The following is a 21,304-nucleotide window of genomic DNA, read 5'->3' on the forward strand; positions in this document are numbered from 1 at the left end:
GAGAGAGCAGCATATGTGCCTCCTGATGAGAGACTAATAAGTTTCGAAACTGGTAGAGGTGCTTGCTGCACTCTCTGATTGAACTAGAATATGATGCGGCTGTAGTTTCGTGTTGCAACGAAATTGAAAATGGTTATTCATTTTTGATTTACATGTTTACTCTGATTGGAGTACGAAGGGAACCATTCTCGTTGGAACTTTACCGCGCGGAGCAGATGAGACGTGAACGTTTATTTCAGAAAGGGGTCAAGTGACTCATTTTGACAAAATGAGTTTTTGGTGGATTTTTTTTTTAGTTTAAACGTAAATACAGCTTTTGTTGCAGAAAGGAATCAATTGCTGCCATAGGTGTTGCCTTGGCAGCGCAGGGAAATTAGCGTTTAGTGCAGAAAGGGGCCATGCAACGCATGACTCCTTGCTTAAAAATTGTGTAACCACCAACTTTATTTCAGAAAGGGGTCAAGTGCAGAAAATTATTATTTTTTTCTTAAACAAATTAACAAGATAAATTTTTGAAAAATACAATACTTTTTGACAAACACTACAGGTTATTAGTGAGAATTTTTATTTTATATAAATAAAATTTTTGTTGAATGTAAACACCAATTTTATTTCAGAAAGGGGCCAAGTGCAAAAAATTATTTATTTTTTTCTTAACCAAATTAACAAGATAAATTTTTGAAAAATACAATACTTTTTGACAAACACTACTAGTTATTAGTGAGAATTTTTATTTTATATAAATAAAATTTTTGTTGAATGTAAACACGTTTTTTTTTGTTTTTCTCAAAAGCAGGTTTTTGTGACTTGACCCCTTTCTGAAATAAACGATTCAATTGTAAAATTCCCTCATCTTCTTTAGTCTCAGCATCCGTTGTGGCTTGCAAATTTTAGAAGCCTCGGAGGTGTATCCAGAGAAGGTTCCCATTGTTTTCAATCTGGTGGGATGTAAATTAATATTTTTATTATTTTATGTGCTATTAGATTGAAAACTTAGTCTTTTAAGAATTTTATGTTTACCATTGGCGCACATAAGGGTCATATTACCCGAAATTTTTTATAATCCAACATAAGCGAATGAATCAAAAAACAGAATGTTAAGAAAACCTGAGGCTATAGTTGGGTTTTAATTTCAGTATTATATAAATGCTGGAATATTCCACAGGGTGACGCGAACTTTGAGAAAAAATCACAGTTTGATTGGTACACCCGGTATACAATGACAATTTACCTGTCTAGCAACAATATTATTACAGCGACATTGTTAAAAAATAAGGCTATAACACATTAAAAAATCACTTAAATCAGAGAACAAGTTTAGGAAATTCGAGACATCAAAAATTACCCATTTTTAAAATATTGCGTTAATTTCTTGCATTAGTGTGTTTACCATTTCTGTACATTAAAAACATACCTGTCTAGCTTGCATAATTTAACCCTTGTTCTGATGTAGAAATTACATACCTGAAATTAAAAAATATAAATTATTAGCAATCATTTTAGTAAAAAGGTAAGAAAAATAATCAATCGAAAATTGTTATTATGAAAAGTTGTTTGAAATTAAAAACTATGTTTTAATACGCAATTATAACCGGTGTTACCTTAGCCATAAATTTCATCCATAAATTTTTTTTTCATATTTTCACAAAAATTTGGTATAAATTTATCAAAAATGAATAAAACAGATAATATTGACAAGAAAAATGTTATATATGTTTGGAAAAAAAATTTAATCGGGCGATGTATTGACGGTGAGAAGATAATGCCACTCAAATTCAAAAATCCTTTATGGATGGTACGTTAGTCAACTTTTTTTCTCAGTTTTTTGTTAAATTCTCAAAGTAAATATAATAAAGCATAACATATAAAAAAAACGTGATGGAGGTATTTTCCAAAACAAGAGAAAAAAATTCTGAAACTTAGATGTATTGCGGGCTATTCGGTAATACGTCTCAAATTCAAAAATCCTTTATGGATGGATCGTTAGTCAACTTTTTTTCTCAGTTTTTTGTTAAATTCTCAAAGTAAATATAATTAAGCATAACATATAAAAAAATCGTGATGGAGGTATTTTCCAAAACAAGCGAAAAAAATTCTGAAACTTAGATGTATTGCGCGGTATTCGTTAATACGTCTCAAATTCAAAAATCCTTTATGGATGGTACGTTAGTCACCTTTTTTTATATTCACTTTGAGAATTTAACAAAAAACTGAGAAAAAAAGTTGACTAACGTACCATCCATAAAGGATTTTTGAATTTGAGACGTATTAACGAATACCGCGCAATACATCTAAGTTTCAGAATTTTTTTCGCTTGTTTTGGAAAATACCTCCATCACGATTTTTTTATATGTTATGCTTAATTATATTTACTTTGAGAATTTAACAAAAAACTGAGAAAAAAAGTTGACTAACGATCCATCCATAAAGGATTTTTGAATTTGAGACGTATTACCGAATAGCCCGCAATACATCTAAGTTTCAGAATTTTTTTCTCTTGTTTTGGAAAATACCTCCATCACGTTTTTTTTATATGTTATGCTTTATTATATTTACTTTGAGAATTTAACAAAAAACTGAGAAAAAAAGTTGACTAACGTACCATCCATACAGGATTTTTGAATTTGAGACGTATTAACGAATAGCGCGCAATACATCTAAGTTTCAGAATTTTTTTCGCTTGTTTTGGAAAATACCTCCATCACGATTTTTTTACATGTTATGCTTTATTATATTTACTTTGAGAATTTAACAAAAAACTGAGAAAAAAAGTTGACTAACGTACCATCCATAAAGGATTTTTGAATTTGAGTGGCATTATCTTCTCACCGTCAATACATCGCCCGTTTAAATTTTTTTCCCAAACATATATAACATATATAACATTTTTCTTGTCAATATTATCTGTTTTATTCATTTTTGATAAATTTATACCAAATTTTTGTGAAAATATGAAAAAAAAAATTATGGATGAAATTTATGGCTAGGTAACACCGGTCAATTATATCATTCTAATTGAAAAAAATTCCAAATTTTTCTTTCAATTGCAAACATAATTTTTATTTTTTACAAATAAGGAGAACTCTTTTATTATTCATTTTACGGAAAAAGCTTATTCATAATAAAAAGTTCTACATTGTCTAAAATCCACGATGCGCGATGCAACCCTCAGATATCAAATTTTATCAATCTTATACGAGGTATGTCAAAAAATATGAATTTCGCTCAAGAGTAAAGTACTTTTATATTCCATAATATCGAAAATTGTTATTACGAAAAGTTGTTCGGAATTAAAACCCACGTTTTTGTTAATCTTTCTAATCATTTTTACTTTTGGGAGAGAACTGTAGTGCGAAGGTTAAGGGGAGAGAGACATCCATAGTGGAAGAACAGTTTGAGTTTATGCCAGGAATGAAGGCAACAGATGTCTTGTTTGTTACAAGAGAGAGAAATACGACGAAAAAAAAAAGAGATATACTATGGTATTTTTTATAGACCTTAAGAAGGCGTACGACACGGTTCCTAGACAAGAGCTATGGATATGTATGAGAATGAAATGGGTTCCTGAGAAGTACGTAAGGTTCGTGAAGGATATGTATGATGGAGCATACTTTACAGTAAGGACATGTGTCGGATTGTTGGAAAGTTTTCAAGTGATGGTTGGTCTGCATCAAGGCTCCTCACTGAGTCCCTACCTGTTTAATCTTGTTATGCATGTACTCACAGAGAAGGTAAGGGAGGAAGCTCCTTGGTAATGCTCTTTGTAGCGTGTTAGTAGAGTAGAGCAAGAAAATGTTGGAGGGGAAGCTAGAGTGAAAAAATTAGGACCTTTAAATACGTTGGCACCTCCATAAGACGGAAAATGGGACACTAGATCGAGAAATTGTCCACAGGATTCAGGTTAATTGGAAGCAAATAAGCGGGGTATTCTGTGATCGAAAAATTGGGTAAGGACTAAAAGAAAATATTTACATGAGAGTGGTGAAACCTGCGTTGGTGTATGGCGATAAAGTGTGGCCTATAAAGAAGATTCAGGCAAAGAAGACAAATATAGGTGAAATGAAAACGTTATGGAGGGTCCTGGTTAAGACTAGAAGGAAAAGGATCGGGAAAAACTTGATTCGGGAAAGAGCCGGAGTAACTACATTCTCAAAAAAAATTCAAGAACGAAGACTGTAATAGTTTGTGCACGTTAGACGTAGAATGAAAACTATGTAAGACGAAGGATGTTGATGGAAGGAGAGGTATAGGAAAATCAAGGAGAACATGGAACGACAGTGTGGCAGGCGAAAAGGTTTAGGTGAAGAAGATACCATGGACAGAAATGAGTGGAGAGCAAGGGTAAAGAACAGCGACCCCTGAAAAGGGAAAGGTAAGGAGGAAAAAGAAAAAGGCACATTTTAATCTACGGGGCGTAATTGTTGAAAGGAATGTGGTGAGTTCCATATTAATTTCAAATGTCTATTAAAACTAATAAAATTAATATTAAGACCCCTTTTTATTTGCTAAATCTCTTTAGTTTAATAAATAAAATTATAATAAAAACTGATTTATTGGAATAATCAAATGGTTGAGAAAATTGTATAATAAACTTAAAATATAGTTTCCGCAGTTACAACCAACATGGAAACATCCAAATAACTAATGAGATCTAATTTGTAAATTAGCATACCCGCTGATTAAGTACAATGTGACGTAAGTTTAAAAAAAATTGCTAAAGATTTGCTATTTTAAGGCAGGTACATACTCTGGGCTAATTAGCAAAATACAAGGAATAGCTATTTGTATAACAAGGGAGGAAAGTGCTACTTTTCCTCCCGAGAATGAAGTTTACTGCCCGACGCATAGCAGAGGGCAGTAATCATTCAAGGTAGGAAAAGGCACTTTACTCCCATGTTATACATATGGTTTTTCCACCTTCCTCAAATAAGTCATTTTTTCACTTTTATTAATTTATTTATGTAACTAACCAACAAAATTTATTAGAACCAAAACTAACAAGTAGGTACAATATAACTGTCAACTGTCAACTATAAGTCAAATTATTAATGTAAACATTGTTAAATCAGAGTAACAATTTACTGTTTTTTACCATTCTGCAAAATACAGAGTGTTTTTAAACAAACGTTAAAATGTATAGATACTTACGCAATAGAAAATAGATATTGTACAGGGCGTCAATAAGTTATATTTCATGAATGAAATACCATGACGTTACTTTTATTTTTTGGAAGCCTGGGAGGTGTAATCACAGAAGGTTCCCATTGTTTTCAATCTGGTGGAATGTAAAGTACCTAATATTTTTAATACTATTTTATGTGCTATTAGATTGAAAACTTAGTCTTCTGTTAGTAGTTGCCGCTAGGGCATCCCTGCCATTTCGTTCGTTGCAATTCGTAACTGCACGCCGGGGTTTGTCCTGGTTGGGTCAGAGAGAGCAGCATACTTACGTAATTACGTAATTACGTTATGCTTCATTATGCTTCATAAATAAGCAATAAAGTTTCAAATTTTTTGCCGATTTCTGTAATAGGTGTAAATAATGATTTTGATTTAAGAAATGTATGAAGAAATTACAGAAAATATACAATGTATGTATCAAATGTTGAAATAAATGCAAAAAATGTGTGTATCATATACATCCTTTTTTTAAACATGACGATATATTTTAATGTTTGAAAAGTGTAGGTAAGACTAAAAAGTAAAAAATAAAGAAATGTGAAAAACTTTTTTAAGAAACGCTTTTCTTTAGTTACAAGTGAATAAAATTAAAAATATTATAAAAAAATCAACTAAAAAGCAAAAAATGCAAAAAATTCAAACTCGAAGGATGGTTCGAAAAAAAACTGTTACAGATTAAATATACAAAAATCTCACACATTGGTTAAAAAATTGAAAAAATCTTACACATTCGTTAAAGAAAAGCGTGGGGCGCGAAAAGTAAAAAAGTATCTATCCTCACACCGTTTATTCGCTTTTTTTATACGCTTTTCTTTAACGAATGTGTGAGATTTTTGTATATTTAATCTGTCCTAACAGTTTTTTCAAATAATCCTTCGAGTTTGAAGTTTTTTTATTTTTTGCTTTTCAATTGATTTTTTTGAAGTTATACTTCTTTAGGCGCGATTGAGAGTAAAATTTCATAATACTGCGCGCATGCGCACACAGACAGTATGGCGTTTAGTTGATAAATCTTTCAAGTTATGTATAAATTTATCAGTGCAAGAAAAGGTGTGAAAAGAATATATTAGTGTTTTTAGTAAATATATTTATTATAATTTTTGTGTCTTTGGATTTGTCTTCCTCAGGAGTAAGATGAGTATTATTAACACATTTTATTGTATATTTATTATACTTCACCTTGTCTGTTTGTTACCGTGAATTGTCATTAGGTACGTCCGAACCGATACAGATACAGACACAGTCCTAGTAGCGTATTTGGTATAGCATTCGGCCAGAGATCGAGAGGTCCTGAGTTCGAATCCAGTGCAATCCTATACTTTTTTATTTTTTTGAAAGCGGTAAGCACAAAAATTAGTTTGGTGTTTAAAAAAAATTAAAACAAACTGTTTAAAGTAGGTATATTTATTTTTAAGAAATCATATAATAGAAGTATAACTTCTTACGTGCGTACAAGGTACACACACATTCTTTTTTTATATTTTTAATTTTAGTCACTCGTAACTAAGGAAAAGCGTTTCTTAAATTTTTTTTATATAGGTTTACAGTTTCTTATAAATTTTTTTCACGGATCGGACTAGAAAGTATCTCAAACGAAACAAAAGAAAACGTTACGAGTCGTATAAACCGACGGCAAAATACTTAGCTAATTATTACGTCACACTTGAACCTTCCGTCTCCAAGTAAACGAATGCTAAAGGATATGTTGTTCTTAATTACAATTTGTCTGCGAAGACTGAGCAAGGTTTCAGAATTCAGGATGAGGATATAGAGGGATTAAAGAAAGCGGTTTCCTTCGTCTCGATTACAACAAAACTGCCAAGGAGATATCAGGGAAAGGCCAAGAATGCAGTTTCTCTAATGCAGGGCTTAATGTTCCGTCGGTTAGGTTTGATTGGTCTATTTTGAAATAGAAGCATTTACTGTGATCTATTTTACAGATAATGTCGAGGTTGTTGAATAAACTGCATGACATGTTCATACAAAATTGTGTACTTAAATAATTTATTCAGTTTGTTTGGCAGTTCAGTGAAAAGGGAGATATACAATGAGGAGATAAATGAAAATGCGCTAAAAAAGACGTCACGGATCCATTCAAATATACATCATAGGACAAAACTTAGTTAAAAATGTATGTTGTATGTGTATGTTGATATGTAAGAAAACCGCAAGGTAAACAATGGTAAGATTGAAGATAGGCGCCATCAGATATGAAACAAATGTTATATGGAAAGTTATAAATAATAACACCGATAAAATATTGGAGCATCAGTGATACAATCGGGTACGTCTGTGACGATAATATAATTTTATCGTCTAGGTCTAGAGTACGCCAATGAATTAAGGAAAACGTGTTTTTATACCGTCTCGGACGGTATAAAAGACGGAACGAAAAGCGTAGTTGGATTATTATTCTCGGAGCGTTGATCGGGGAATAATAAACAACAAGGCATAAGAGGTGAGTTAAGTAAATCCCGACAATTTTTCGAAACCCTACAACCCCCGTCGTCTTGGTGCGTTGAACGATTTCGACGGTTTCATTTTACCCATCCTATAAGAGAGATGATCGTAATTCCTTACATGTCTTTCCCCCTGGCGAGTTGAGCGAGATGTCCTCTCCTTATACGTCCATTTGGTATTAATAAATAAATGCAATTCCTAATTCACGCCATCGTCAGTATTATTCATTCATGTATCAAACATCGTCACATCGATCCGAATCGAAAGTCCGATAAGCAGATTGTAAATATATTTTATCAACGAAATTAACGAGTAATTTAGGCTAATTATCTTATCTTTTGTACGTTTTGATTTCAAATACAAATGTCTTAAAATGTGAACCTTGTCTTCGACTGTATTTTGACACGTCATAAAAATAATAGTATTACACAATTAATACAAGTAATAATAGTACACAATTCAAGTGATCCAGGAGCTGAAAATAAACGACCATGGTATGGTATGCATTGGTATACCTCCTTTACGGCGGGTCCATTGTATCACCCTTACGGACCTTACGGACCAGGTCCATAAGAACCTGGTCTTCACCGTTTCTGGGGCCCAGGCTGCACCGGGCTCCCATGTTTTTCAGAATCAGCAGGGTCTGCAAACCTGAGCTCCTCCTGCCGATGCCAACCCCAACGTCTAATATTTCAGCAACCTTATGGCCTCACAGAAAGTACCTTCAAAGGCAACTCCCTCACTTGGATCGGCTGCATAGGGGCCGATCACAAAATCTGCCACCTCTTGATAGACCAATGCCGGACACTTCCAGAGGACATGTGAGGAGGTATCCTCCTCCTCATTTCATAGACGGCACCGTGTTCCATCCGCCAATCCAAGCAGATGAAGGTGCCGTCGGAGTCTATAGTGGCTGGTGAGCATACTGACCACCAGGGAGCATCTTCTACGATCTAGCTAGAATAAGAAGTTGGGCTGTGAAATTTTTGGATGGCTCCACTAGGTGGAGCCTAGCCTGACTCATACCTCCAGAACTGGCCCAGCCGTCCTGGAACCTCCTTAAAAGAAGGTCCTTGAGACTTCCCCGACCAGTATTGAAGGGCTCCCCAATCACAGGTTCGGGTCCCACAGGCAGAGTGGATGAGCCCCGTCTTGCCAAGGCGTCAGCCTGTTTGTTCTCTTCCATACCTGTGTGTCCCGGTAACCATACTAAGCTAACCCTATTGGTCAGATCAACATTCATCCAGTGCTCTCTTGCACTCAAGAACCAGCTTAGAGCTGACTTTGGTCGCTTCCAATGCCCTTAGCGCTGCTTGACTGTCAGAGCAGATGGAGGTGGTCTTGCCTGAGCAAGCCCTATCTATTATCTCTTACATACCAGAATCAGAAAGATCTCGGCCTGAAATACTGCATGGGAACCGAGAGCCTGGCTAGACTCGAATCCAACTATACCACCATACACTCCAGCACCTACCCGCTTTTTCATTCTGGAGACATACTGAAATTTTCTACTTATTTCGTTATTAACGGACCACTGGCCCGTTCATAGCTTTCATTATTCTTCATTATTCCATCTATTTCAAGATCTGAGTGGTCGCTAAAGTCTCTTCTTATCTGTTTTATAATAGTTTTCACATGAGTCATTGACGTTTTTAACATGTGTTATGCTTTGCTTAGGATTTTCACTGTGCTCTGAATACGGTGAATAAACGACATATAGGTTATATAAGATGCCTTTTGATATCTCTTTCTGTATATACTGTATATACTTTTACTAAAAAACTTAATAAAATTAATTTTGAATACAGTATTAAAGGGACACCATTGTCCCAAGTCTCATCTATTAGGAACCTTGGAGTCACAATGGACTCCACACTCTCTTTTGTCAATCACATTGACATCATGGTTTCTAGAGCACTTAGGATGCTTGGATTCATTAAGCGAAGCACACATGACTTTAGGAGTATTAATGCTATTAGATTGCTGTACTGTAGTCTTGTCAGGCCTTTGTTGGAATATTGTTCTTCAACTTGGAGCCCCCATTATACTTCATACATTCACAGAATTGAGCAGATGCAGAGAAAGTTCCTTAGGTATCTAGCATATAAATCCAATATACCTCGTGTAAATGAGTTTTCATATGATTTTGCATTATTACAAGATACATTTTCCCTGCCTACTTTGAAAGTGAGGAGGGATCAGGCAGATCTCAAAATATTTTTTAAACTCATTAATAGCATAATTGACTGTCCTTCACTGATTTCCACAATGTTGTTAGCAGTTCCAATTAGAAACACCAGATTAGTTAACGTATTTCATCAGCCATTTAGGAGAACCAATATTGGCCTTAATTCTTATATACCTACCTAGATTGTCACGAATGGCTAACTGCTATGCTGATAGTTTGGATTTTTTTAATGAAAGCTTTAGTAAATTTGTGAGCCTGTTAAAGCAAATTGTGATATAAATTTTTCAATGTGATGGTGTAGCAATATTGTAATAACGTGTAACTAATGATTTTGTACCTGTCAGTTTCATATATCAACGTATTGTTTTATTATCTTAACTTTAACTTTATTTTTCTAAGCACTTTTTAGACTATCACTTTTCTATCTGTTTTTATGTTAAGATTTTATTATTTGACTAATAGGTCTGGATCCCGCGTATGAAAAAAAAAGTTAATTGATAGCAAGCTGAAAATTTGTTAATAGCTTAAGGGTGTCTAGTCGGATAAACTTTGATATATGGGAACACTGTAACAGGAGCAGTTTTAATTGTGGAACACGTTAAAAATTTGGAACGGTCAGACCACGAAAACGACACATTTATTTTGTCCGACAGAACAGACTTAAACTCTCCGAACAGAGATTAAACTCTCATGCAAAAATCAGACTGCTATTTATCACCTGTCATAATTCCTGTCATTTGACATATTCTACATGTTCCCCTCATTAAAACGCCCATTAGGTAATAAATAGCAGTCTGATTTTTGCATGAGAGTTTAATCTCTGTTCGGAGAGTTTAAGTCTGTTCTGTCGGACAAAATACATGTGCCGTTTTCGTGGTCTGACCATTCCAAATTTTTAACCTGTTCCACATTTAAAACTTTCCCTGTTTCAGTGTTCCCACATATCAAAGTTTGTCCGACTATACACCCTTAAGCTATTAACAAATTTTCAGCTTGCTATTAATCAACTTTTTTTTCATACGCGGGATCCAGACCTATAATTCTATTGAGGTTTTTAAACTGTAAATTGTACTAAAAGTGGGCAAGGCCCGTTAATAAATAAATAAATAAATAAATAAATAAATAAATAAATAAATAAATAAATAAATAAATAAATAAATAAATAAATAAATAAATAAATAAATAAATAAATAAATAAATAAATAAATAAATAAATAAATAAATAAATAAATAAATAAATAAATAAATAAATAAATAAATAAATAAATATATCTGTTTTAGTACAAATGTTTGGTTTTGTGTAAATATAGCTATATATCTGGTTTTGTATAATATACCATCTTCCAGGTAGACATATTTAGCATAATTATTTATTACTATAAAAATAGTGATTTTGACGTCGCCATGCGACGGGGAATACAATCAATTGCCTTCTACAGACACTGCACTAAATTTTTTGTAATCCTCCTATTTTATCGTATTTTCTTCCAATTTTTTTGACATCCTCCATTTTTTTTCCCCTCAAATTTTCTGGCACCCTCTAATTTTATCTGATACCCTCCATTTTTTTCTCACTCTTATATTTTTTATATTTCTTTTATTTTATAACTCTGGACTTCTTCTTTGAGAAGGACTGGATTGATTTGGCTACTTTTGATTTTGAAATATTTGTAGAAGTCTAAGCAAGATCTTTATAATATACCATTATACAGAGTGTTCCAACGAAAATTTGACCCCGACCCCAGTAACTCAGAAACCAAGAGTTTTTTCATGTCAATATGTATTAAGGGGGGGGGACGAATTTCGCATGAAAATTTTTTCCCGCATCAGTTTTTTTAAATAGCAAGTTTAGTCGAGTGGCACATTTGAAAGGTATTTGTTTTTTCTACAGGACCCTCTATTTTTTTTAATTTGCAGAATAACCTTGAAGATAATTTTGGATTTAACTAATTTGTAATAAATTTGTTAAGTCCAAAATTATCTTCAAACTTATTACGTAAATTAAAAAAATAGAGCGTCGTTTAAAGAAAAAAACTACCCTTCAAATGATGTGTCACTCGACCACACTTGCTATTTTAAAAAAAGTGGGGGTCGATGCGGGGCAGTAGGGGATTACATTTAAGGGCATGAATTTTGCATGAAAACTCGTCCACCTTCCATTAAAAATTGACGTGTTTTTTTTAAATTTTAAAGAAGCTCTTGGTTTCTGAGATTCTGAGGGGGTCAAATTTTGGTTGGAACAGACTGTGTATCAAATTTTATTAGTTGTATGGGAAATGTGTAAAAAATGTGCTCATTGCTCAAGAATATCTCTAATTTTGACAATATCGAAAATTACTATACAGAAAATATGTTTATATCATTAAAAATAATTTTAAAACATTGTTTACTTACAATAATAACAACTATTTTTCAACATTTTCTGTGCGAAGTCTTTATTAATAATTATAAATTTATTAGTAACATTTTAATAATTATAAATTGAATGAAACAATTCTAAATAAAGTTCTTTTCATGAGCATTTTTCAGTGCGTCACAAATGATAGAAAAAAAGGTAAGTCCGTGATCCGTGATAATACACATTTATAACATTTATTCTAACATGACATTTTAGTTAAATCTGACAGTTGTCACATTTTATTTGCAATTTGGCATAAAAACAAATCAATTGTGTTTTTTTGTGAAAATGGTATTTTCTTTGATTTGTATAGTTTTATAAATTGTACAGATTATACTCGTAGATATATTATATAATTCGTAAATAATTTTTTTTCGATTATAGCCCCATCTATCGACAACTAGAATAAATGTTATAAATGTCTCTAATCACAGACGTGCCTTTTTTCTGTCACATACAATTTATTGCGTTAGAAAGAAATCGAAAAACTGTGACGTACTGAAAGATGCTCATGAGAAAAAGAATACCATATTTAGATCAAACAAAGTGCCAAAAGCATGGATTTCACGGAAAACGCAAAAAAGTAAATAGACCCGAAGTTAGCCGCAGTTTTAGTGACGTAAATTTAAATAAGTACATATAATATAACTGTGTATGACAATAACATTGTTGTTTTTATAGTTTATTTTTTAACCAGGAGGAGTAAACTAAAAAGACAGATACACACCCAAGAAAGTCACTAGAACAATAACCAAATACATCTTCTTTTTTGGTTAATCTAGTCGGCCCTCAACGGTAATCCATAAATATTATATTAAATTAATACGTCGCTAAAGAGTTCCAAAAACAACTGCCTTCTATATAAAAGCAGACTAACAATCTAAAAATTAAAGGAATAACACAGAAAACACAAAAATCGTCAATATAACTTAATTAACCTATGAAATGTCACTAGTGTCAAAATTTGATAAATGTCATTAGTGTCAAAATTTTATAACAGTGGAGTAAACTTGCCTGCGGTTGGACCAATTACAATCAAGCAATACAGCGCGGTAAATTTGAATCACTCCTCTTGGTTAAAAAACAAACCATAATACTTTCTTTACAATTTCATCACATTTTCTCACCTTTTAAACCTTCCTTGGACATCTACAAATGTTTTAAAATCGGAATTAGCTAATTCGATTCAGTCATTCTGGAGCTTTTATAAAAAAGGTATAACAAAATAAAATGACGTCATTCAATGTTTACATATCGAAAGCGGACCGGACAGACTGAGTGACTTATCACATTAATATTTTATAAGATTAGATTTTCATAACTACATTTCCATACCTAATTATTGTAAACATTCACTAAAATGATTGTTAACGTCTCCTACTTAAAAAAAATACAAAACTTATTATTTATGTTGTTTTTGCAAATATATAAATTTAATTTCAAAGTATCATTTTTATAGAGAAAGTAATAAATTTTTAGTTTGGCCGTTGCATTCCAAACATACTTAAATTTTATTTTCCTCAGATCCAGCTGTGCGTTTCAACTTCAACGTCATTTTATAAAAATATTTTATTGTTGCATTAGTCACGAGAATCAATAAAATATTTGGCAGGATACCAGCGCAGCGACGACTTTCGCCACGACATTCTAGGATAATCTAAAAGCATGGAATTAGTTTTTTTATTGCTTTGAAAGCAAATGAGGCGGTTGAGGCAAAAAAAATATTTATATAGAGAATAAGTTGTATGTTATTGTCGGTTGGTCTATCTGCAAAAATATACCCCTACATAATATGAACAATATTATAGACTAGGACAGATCTGTTTTGAGGTGTATATGAGACTTGACATTCTAGTCGAGGAAATGAAGCATTTTGGCTGCATGGATTTACTTGAAATTTTCACAGAAGGTAGAGAATAGTCCAAGGATCATTTTCTATATCATGCCGCTGTACGCTAAAACCTTGGGGGTGGTTGCCACCTCATCTTGGGAGTGGGAATTTTTTATTACATTTTAACCATGTAAATCGATGTAAAAAGTAATTCTAAGAAAAAAATGTTTTTTACATTTTCTTCGTAAAACTAATATTTTTCGAGTTATTTGCGCTTGAAAGTAACAGTTTTTCGTCGAAAAAATCGACTTTTTTAGAGAGTCTTTTGAGAATACCTCGAAAAATATGCATTTAATCAAAAAACTGCACATAACAAAATTGTATCTTTTAGTAACACAAACTAAATTCTTTTTCTACGTATAATATCTTTAAGACCAATACAAACCGAGATACGGCATGTTAAAGGTTAGCTTTTCTCGTCAAATGTATAATTTGAAATATTCAAAGCCAAATAACGGGAAAACTTTGCATTTTTCGAGGAAAACTTAAATTACCTTTTTTCAAGTATACAATTAAACCTTTCAAAAAATAATAATAAAAAATTTCTAACATGAAAATAGAGCGGCTTATGATAAAAAAAAGTCGGTACCGGCTTTTCTCTACGAAAAAATCAGTAAAAATAACCCCCTAACTACCCTCCTAATTAAAAATTGGTCTTCACCTTTCTGTAATTCCTTGTATATTTGTATTGTCAATACACCCAAGAAGTTTGACCTATCTAAAAGGCCTAATTTTAGAAAAATTGCAGTTTAAAGAAAATTTGATTTTTTGCAATTTCGTATTTTTCACCTTTTACTTCCAAATATCTCCGAAAATACTGGAGATACGAAAAAAATAATAGACTACTAAATTGTAGCTTTAATAACTAAAATTATATTGTGCATATATTTTCATTACAGTGAATAGAGTTAGCGAGATATAGCTGTTTAAAACCTCTATTTACGAGCAAACACCCCCTTATTCGAGCCCTTTAAACCCATTCCCATTAAAAAGTAAGGGATCTAACGGAATTTAATTTACACAGTCTTATAGTTCTTCAAAAATCCTACAAAATCATTTTTGAAAAAACTTTTTATCGCGAAAAATGAAGGAGCTATGTTTATAAAACGATTTTTTTTTTTCGAAATATTTGAATATTCCGCTTATGGAACATTTTCAATGCATGTATAATACCACATAAATGGTTCGTATAGATTATAGATGACTTAAAAACTATTTGTATTTGTACTTCTACATATTTGTAAATTCGTATTTTGGTGTAAATAAATGTTTTTGTAATTCTTCAATTCTACTTTTTTTCTGTATAGATCTATTAAATTATCTACTCATAAAAATTGTAATAATCTTAAGGGTGGTTTTAAGGGTTGAAATATTATGATATTATATCCTAAAGCATAAAACAATCATTATTTTTAGCCAATCAAAACAAAATTTTACCCATATTAAAGTTTACAATGTTTTTATATAAGTGTTGACAATAAGGGGCAGTTTACACCCCTAAAAATAATCGACGCCCTTGAGCATGTTATAGAATATGAAGTACAGGGTGAGATGATCCTAATCCCAAATTTTTATGTACATCGATGCAAGCCGAAATTATTCTTTTAGGATAAGTAATTTTTTATATATAGCTCCAACAAGGGTGGTTTTAAGGGTTGAAATATTAATAGTATATCTTAAAGCATAAAACAATCACTAATAAGAACCAAATGTTGACAATATTAAAGTTTAAAATGCTGTTTTATAATTTTTTACAAGTGGTTTTTTAGGGGTAGTTTTCACCCTTAAAAAAACCAAAAGCGTACAACGGCTCAATATAAAAAATGAACTAGAGGGTGATGTGAGCCTAATCCCAAATTTTTGTACAAATTGATGCTGGACGAAAAAATTGCGAGGTTTTGCCATTTTTTCAGTTTCATTTCCTCGACTATTCGGATTTTTGCAGAAAAAGTTAGGCGATAACTTTAGTAAAAATAATTGACTTATCTTGCATCTAAAATAAGCCCGGAACAATAATAAAAAAATTAAAATAATTAAACATGTCGAAAAACATCGTTTTTTTATAATTTCCTTGCTTATAATTTTAAAAAATAAAGATAATTGAATTTTCTATGGGATACTATTGGTTAAAAATGTTTTAATTTATAACTCTAGCTGCAAAATAGCAATAAATACAAAAAAGGGGACAAGCCTTTTATTATTCAATGTTTTTCAATCACTTAGATTGTATGGACTCTAGATTCATGATTCGCATAGAAAATCCTTACATCTAAATAATGCAATATAATAAATATTGGAATCTAATATTCAACTATAATTATTATTTTTTTAGCGTTAAAATAAATACATGCAGTCTTCAAGGGGCGCGCCAGAAACATAAAAGTTAATTCGATACACCTCTTGCGTAAAAGTGTCATGTTACATATGAATGTGAGAACTGTGTATTTGTTTGGTGGTAGTTCAGCGGTTTCCAAACTGTGGGGCGCGCCCCCCTAGGGGGGCGCGAGACTGTTGCAAGGGGGCATGCAGCGGTTACAATTGTTTGTTACCATTAGGAAATTGTAACAAAATGTCTGAAAATGAATTTAAATATGGGGTAAATACTATTAAAAAGTAAATTTTATTGTTTTTTTTTCGTATATTTTTACATGATATTGTATACTATTTTGTAGCCCATTAAATAAATTATAATGTCGGTTGAGTATTTATGAAATTAGATTGTTGGAAAAATTAAGGGGACGCAACAATTTTTTTGTTTTTTAAGGGGGGCGCAGGTACAAAAAGGTTGGAAACCACTGTGGTAGTTAGTCTGTTCGAATATTTTGTAAAGGAAACATCCCTTAATTTCTTTGTATATATTATTGTAATAATTCGGTTCGGTTAAAATAAAAATAGTCTATATCTATTATTTGTACCATTTATTATCTTATTATATTTCTAACAACAAAAAACAGTGCACGAAATTTCATTAAAATCGAGTTAATAGATTTCGCATAATAATTTTGCAATCTAACTTTTTTTAAATTGAATTTTTTTTAAATATTTCGTAACAAAAACTAGATCATATAAAAAATTTTCAATTTTTTACATATAAAAACGCACTTTACCTATCTAACGTACCTACTTTATATAATTGAAATCGGACAATTTGGGCGGCCTCAGGAATGTTTTAAAGTTATAAACAATGTGGCTTATAAACAAATGGAATATCTCGGTAACATATTAGATTATATTCACATCCTAAACATACATATTAAACATAAACCGGCACTGAAAAAGACGGCTAAAGCGCCATAACAGACGGGCGACTGTGGCCGGCCACTCTTTGGATCCACAAAAGTAGTTTCCGATGATTGACCGTGGGATCTTATTGTGAATTTCAGGACAAAAAAATAAGACATATCCAAACGAAATTCCAACGTATCCAAACGAACGCAAATAATTATTTCCCGTTTACGACTTGGACATACCCAGTGTTCTCATGAACATTTGCTTAAGAAGAAGAACGCTCAATTTGTGATGAGTGCGGTTCACCCCTTACAGTAAAACATGTGCTATAGGCGAGCGGCAGCAACCCCTAAAATGACGATATCCCGACCACAAAAATCAACTTTCAGGTGAATGACCAATGTTGGTCATTCTTTATGTTTTCGAGGTCGCTGAATCCGAATATGAAGTTTATTTTTATCTAAAATTGGTGGAACATGTTCAAAAATCAAATTTTATGCAAAAATGCGAAAAAACAATTTTGATGATTTTTCAAATTTAACTCACTGTATCTTTGGTCGCTGTAAATATTTCCTTTTCAAAATTTTACTATATCATCTTCGAAGTATTTAGATAACAATGAGATTTGTCCGAAATGTTTAAAAAAAAATAAAAGAAGAGTTGTTAATTTTTAAACATTTTGTCGTCAGATTTCGTTAGTTTTATGTTTACTTAAAAAAATTGAGTGACAAACTTTTTAGTTTGTAATTTTAACCAACACAGCATTCAAACATGACTCATGATCATAAAGAAGTTTTCTAGAAAATTTCAAGTCAAAATATGCAATAGTAAAAAAGTTATGTAACTTTATACACGAGTAGGACTCCCCCAAAAAACGCTTATTTCTCGAGATACTGGTTTATTTTGAATTTTAAGTGGGGGACCATTGTCAAAATCGCAATTTTACCCTGAAAATAAAAAAAATTAAATCACGTTTTTCTTCAAATTAAAAGTTGCGCCTTTTTTTGTACAAAACATTTTATTCTTTGAACTCTATATTTTAACGTAAAGAGCTAAATTTCAAATTTTCTCACTCAACTTTTGCGATTAAACTTTGCAATTAAGGAATCTGCGCCTTTTACTTTAAAAATGTCATAACTTTTATTATACTAAGACTGAAAGATTAAAACAGGTGCCATTGTCTTCAGAAAGGTGAGAGATATATATTGTAAAAATTTCAGAAAAAAATATTAAAATGGAACAGAGTTGTAGCGAGTTAAAAGCAAAAAAACAGTGATTTATTTATTTTTTATTTTTAGGGTAAAACTGCGATTTTAACAATATTCCCTCACATAAAATTGAAAATAAATCTCATTTTCGTTTTCAGTACCATCAAAAACATAAAGTATGGCCAAAATTAGCCATTATTCAACACACCGTGGTCAGTATCTCGAGAAATAAGCGTTTTTTGGGGTGTGCCGATCGTCTATAAAGTCACATATTTTTTTTCGTATTGCATATGTCGACTTGAAATTTTCCAGAAAACTTTTTTATGACTTTTGTATTAATGCTGTGTTGGTTAATAGCTATTTGTATAACAAGGGAGGAAAGTGTAACTTTTCCTCCCGAGAATGAAGTTTACTGCCCGACGCGTAGCGGAGGGCAGTAATCATTCAAGGGAGGAAAAGGCACTTTACTCCCATGTTATACATATGGGTTTTCCACCTTCCTCAAATAACAAGTCATTTTTTCATTTTTACTTAATTTATTTATGTAACTAACCAACAAAATTTATTAGAACTAAAACAACAAGTAGGTACAATATAACTGTCAACTGTCAAATATAAGTCAAATTATTAATGTAAACATTGTTAAATCAAAATAACAATTTACTGTTTTTTACCATTCTGCAAAATACAGGATGTTTTATAAATAAACGTTAAAATGTATAGATACTTCGTAATAGAAAATAGATATTATACAGGGCGTCAATAAGTTATATTTCATGAATGAAATACCATGACGTCACTTTTACTTTTCCTCCCTAGGGAGGAAAAATATTTTCCTCCCTAGGGAGGAAAAGTACAACTTTGCTCCCTACAATCAGGTCCGGAAAAGTATACTTTCGGTAGAGGTAGGTGGAAAAATTATAAACTCTATTATAAACTATAAATGTTTGTCACTCAACTTTTTTAAGTAAACATGAAACTAACGAAATCCGACGACAAAATGTTTAAAAATTAACAACTCCTCTTTTAATTTTTTTAAACATTTCGTAAAAATCTCATTGCTATCTAAATATTTCAAAGATGATACAATAAAATTTTCAAAAGAAAATATTTACAGCGACCAAAGAGACCAAAAATCATCAAAATTGATTTTTTGCATTTTTGCTTAAAATTTTATTTTTGAACATGTTCCACCAATTCTATGTCCGTCCCACCTTGACTTTACAGTATAGGGAATATAGGCAATGCAGTCCTTACGAGAGTTTTCAGCCGGTGATGCCGATTTTATCAAAAAGAATTTGTATTCGAACATTAGAGAGATCAAATCAAAACCGTTTAGAAAGGCAATCTACAATTTTAGGATTCATATGCGTAATAACTATAGTATAGCAAATAAAGTTAAACGCATACGAATCCTAAAATTATAGATTGTCTTTCTAAAACAGTTTTAATTTAATGTCTCTAATGTTCGATTGTACTAGCGGCTGGTATCTTCAATAAGAAACAAACTGCATTGCTACAAGATGAACATGGTAAAGTAATATTTGAAGTAGAGGACAAACTTAAAGAATGGGAAAATTACGTTACGAACCTATTCGAAGACGATAGGAGTAGTTCACCACCCGATATTACTAACTGCGACGGACCCCTAATAACACGCTCTGAGGTAATAAAAGCCATATAATCATCAAAATATGGCAGAGCGACTGGTCCTGATGAAATTCCAACTGAAATATACAAGCTTATAAATGATAGCAATGTTTTAGAGGTCTAACTTCGTTTTTCAATTCCATTTATACCAGCGGACAACTTCCTAATGGCTGGTCTAATTCACTGTTTATAGCTCTACCTAAGAAGACAACAGCAAAAACCTGTGCTCATTATAGAACCATCAGTTTGTTAAACCATTTATTGAAAATTTTTCTGAAGGTAATACATGGTCGTATCTACAATAAATGCTAGGAATACCTGGATGACACACAGTTTGGTTTTCGTAACGGGTTTGGAACGAGAGAGGCATTGTTTGGATTGAACGTACTTGATCAAAGATGTCGAGATATGTCTATAGACATATACTGTTGTTTTATTGACTTCCAAAAGGCATTTGATCGTGTTAAGCACTCTATATTGATGGAAGCTCTAAAAGACATAGGCTTGGACGGCAGAGATGTTCGAATAATTGCAAATTTATATTGGAATCAAACAACATTAGTTTTAGTATCATAGACATCAATAATTTGCGATATGCGGACGATATAGTACTCCTAGCTTCTAGTCAAGAAGATCTTCAAACACTACTTGATAGTGTCGTTGAGAGTTGTAGGGAGGCAGGTCTGGATCTGAACATACGGAAAATCAAAATACTCGTAATAAGCAAACAGCAGGTTATAAAACCGTCTATATATGTAAATAATACCAAACTTGAGCAAGTTGATAAAATCGTTTACCTTGGACAGCAACTAAATTTTAACGCAGAAAATCACGGCGAAATTAGATCTAGGATAGAGCAGGCTGGAGCCGCTTTTACAAGGATGTCCAAGGTGTTATGTAACAGAGACCTAAAATTGGCATCCGCCTACTTCGCTGCTACGTGTTCTCGGTCTTACTTTATGGTGTCGAGTCTTATTTGAGGCTTTCGAAATGTGGTGCTATAGAAGAATTTTAAAAGTTTCCTGGGTGGAGAAGATTCGAAACTCCACAATACTAGAACGTCTCAGCAAGACTACTGAGATCATAAAAAGCATCAAGCA

This window comes from Diabrotica virgifera, chromosome 4 (genome assembly GCF_917563875.1).
Source record: "Diabrotica virgifera virgifera chromosome 4, PGI_DIABVI_V3a".
NCBI classification, from domain to species: domain Eukaryota; kingdom Metazoa; phylum Arthropoda; class Insecta; order Coleoptera; family Chrysomelidae; genus Diabrotica; species Diabrotica virgifera.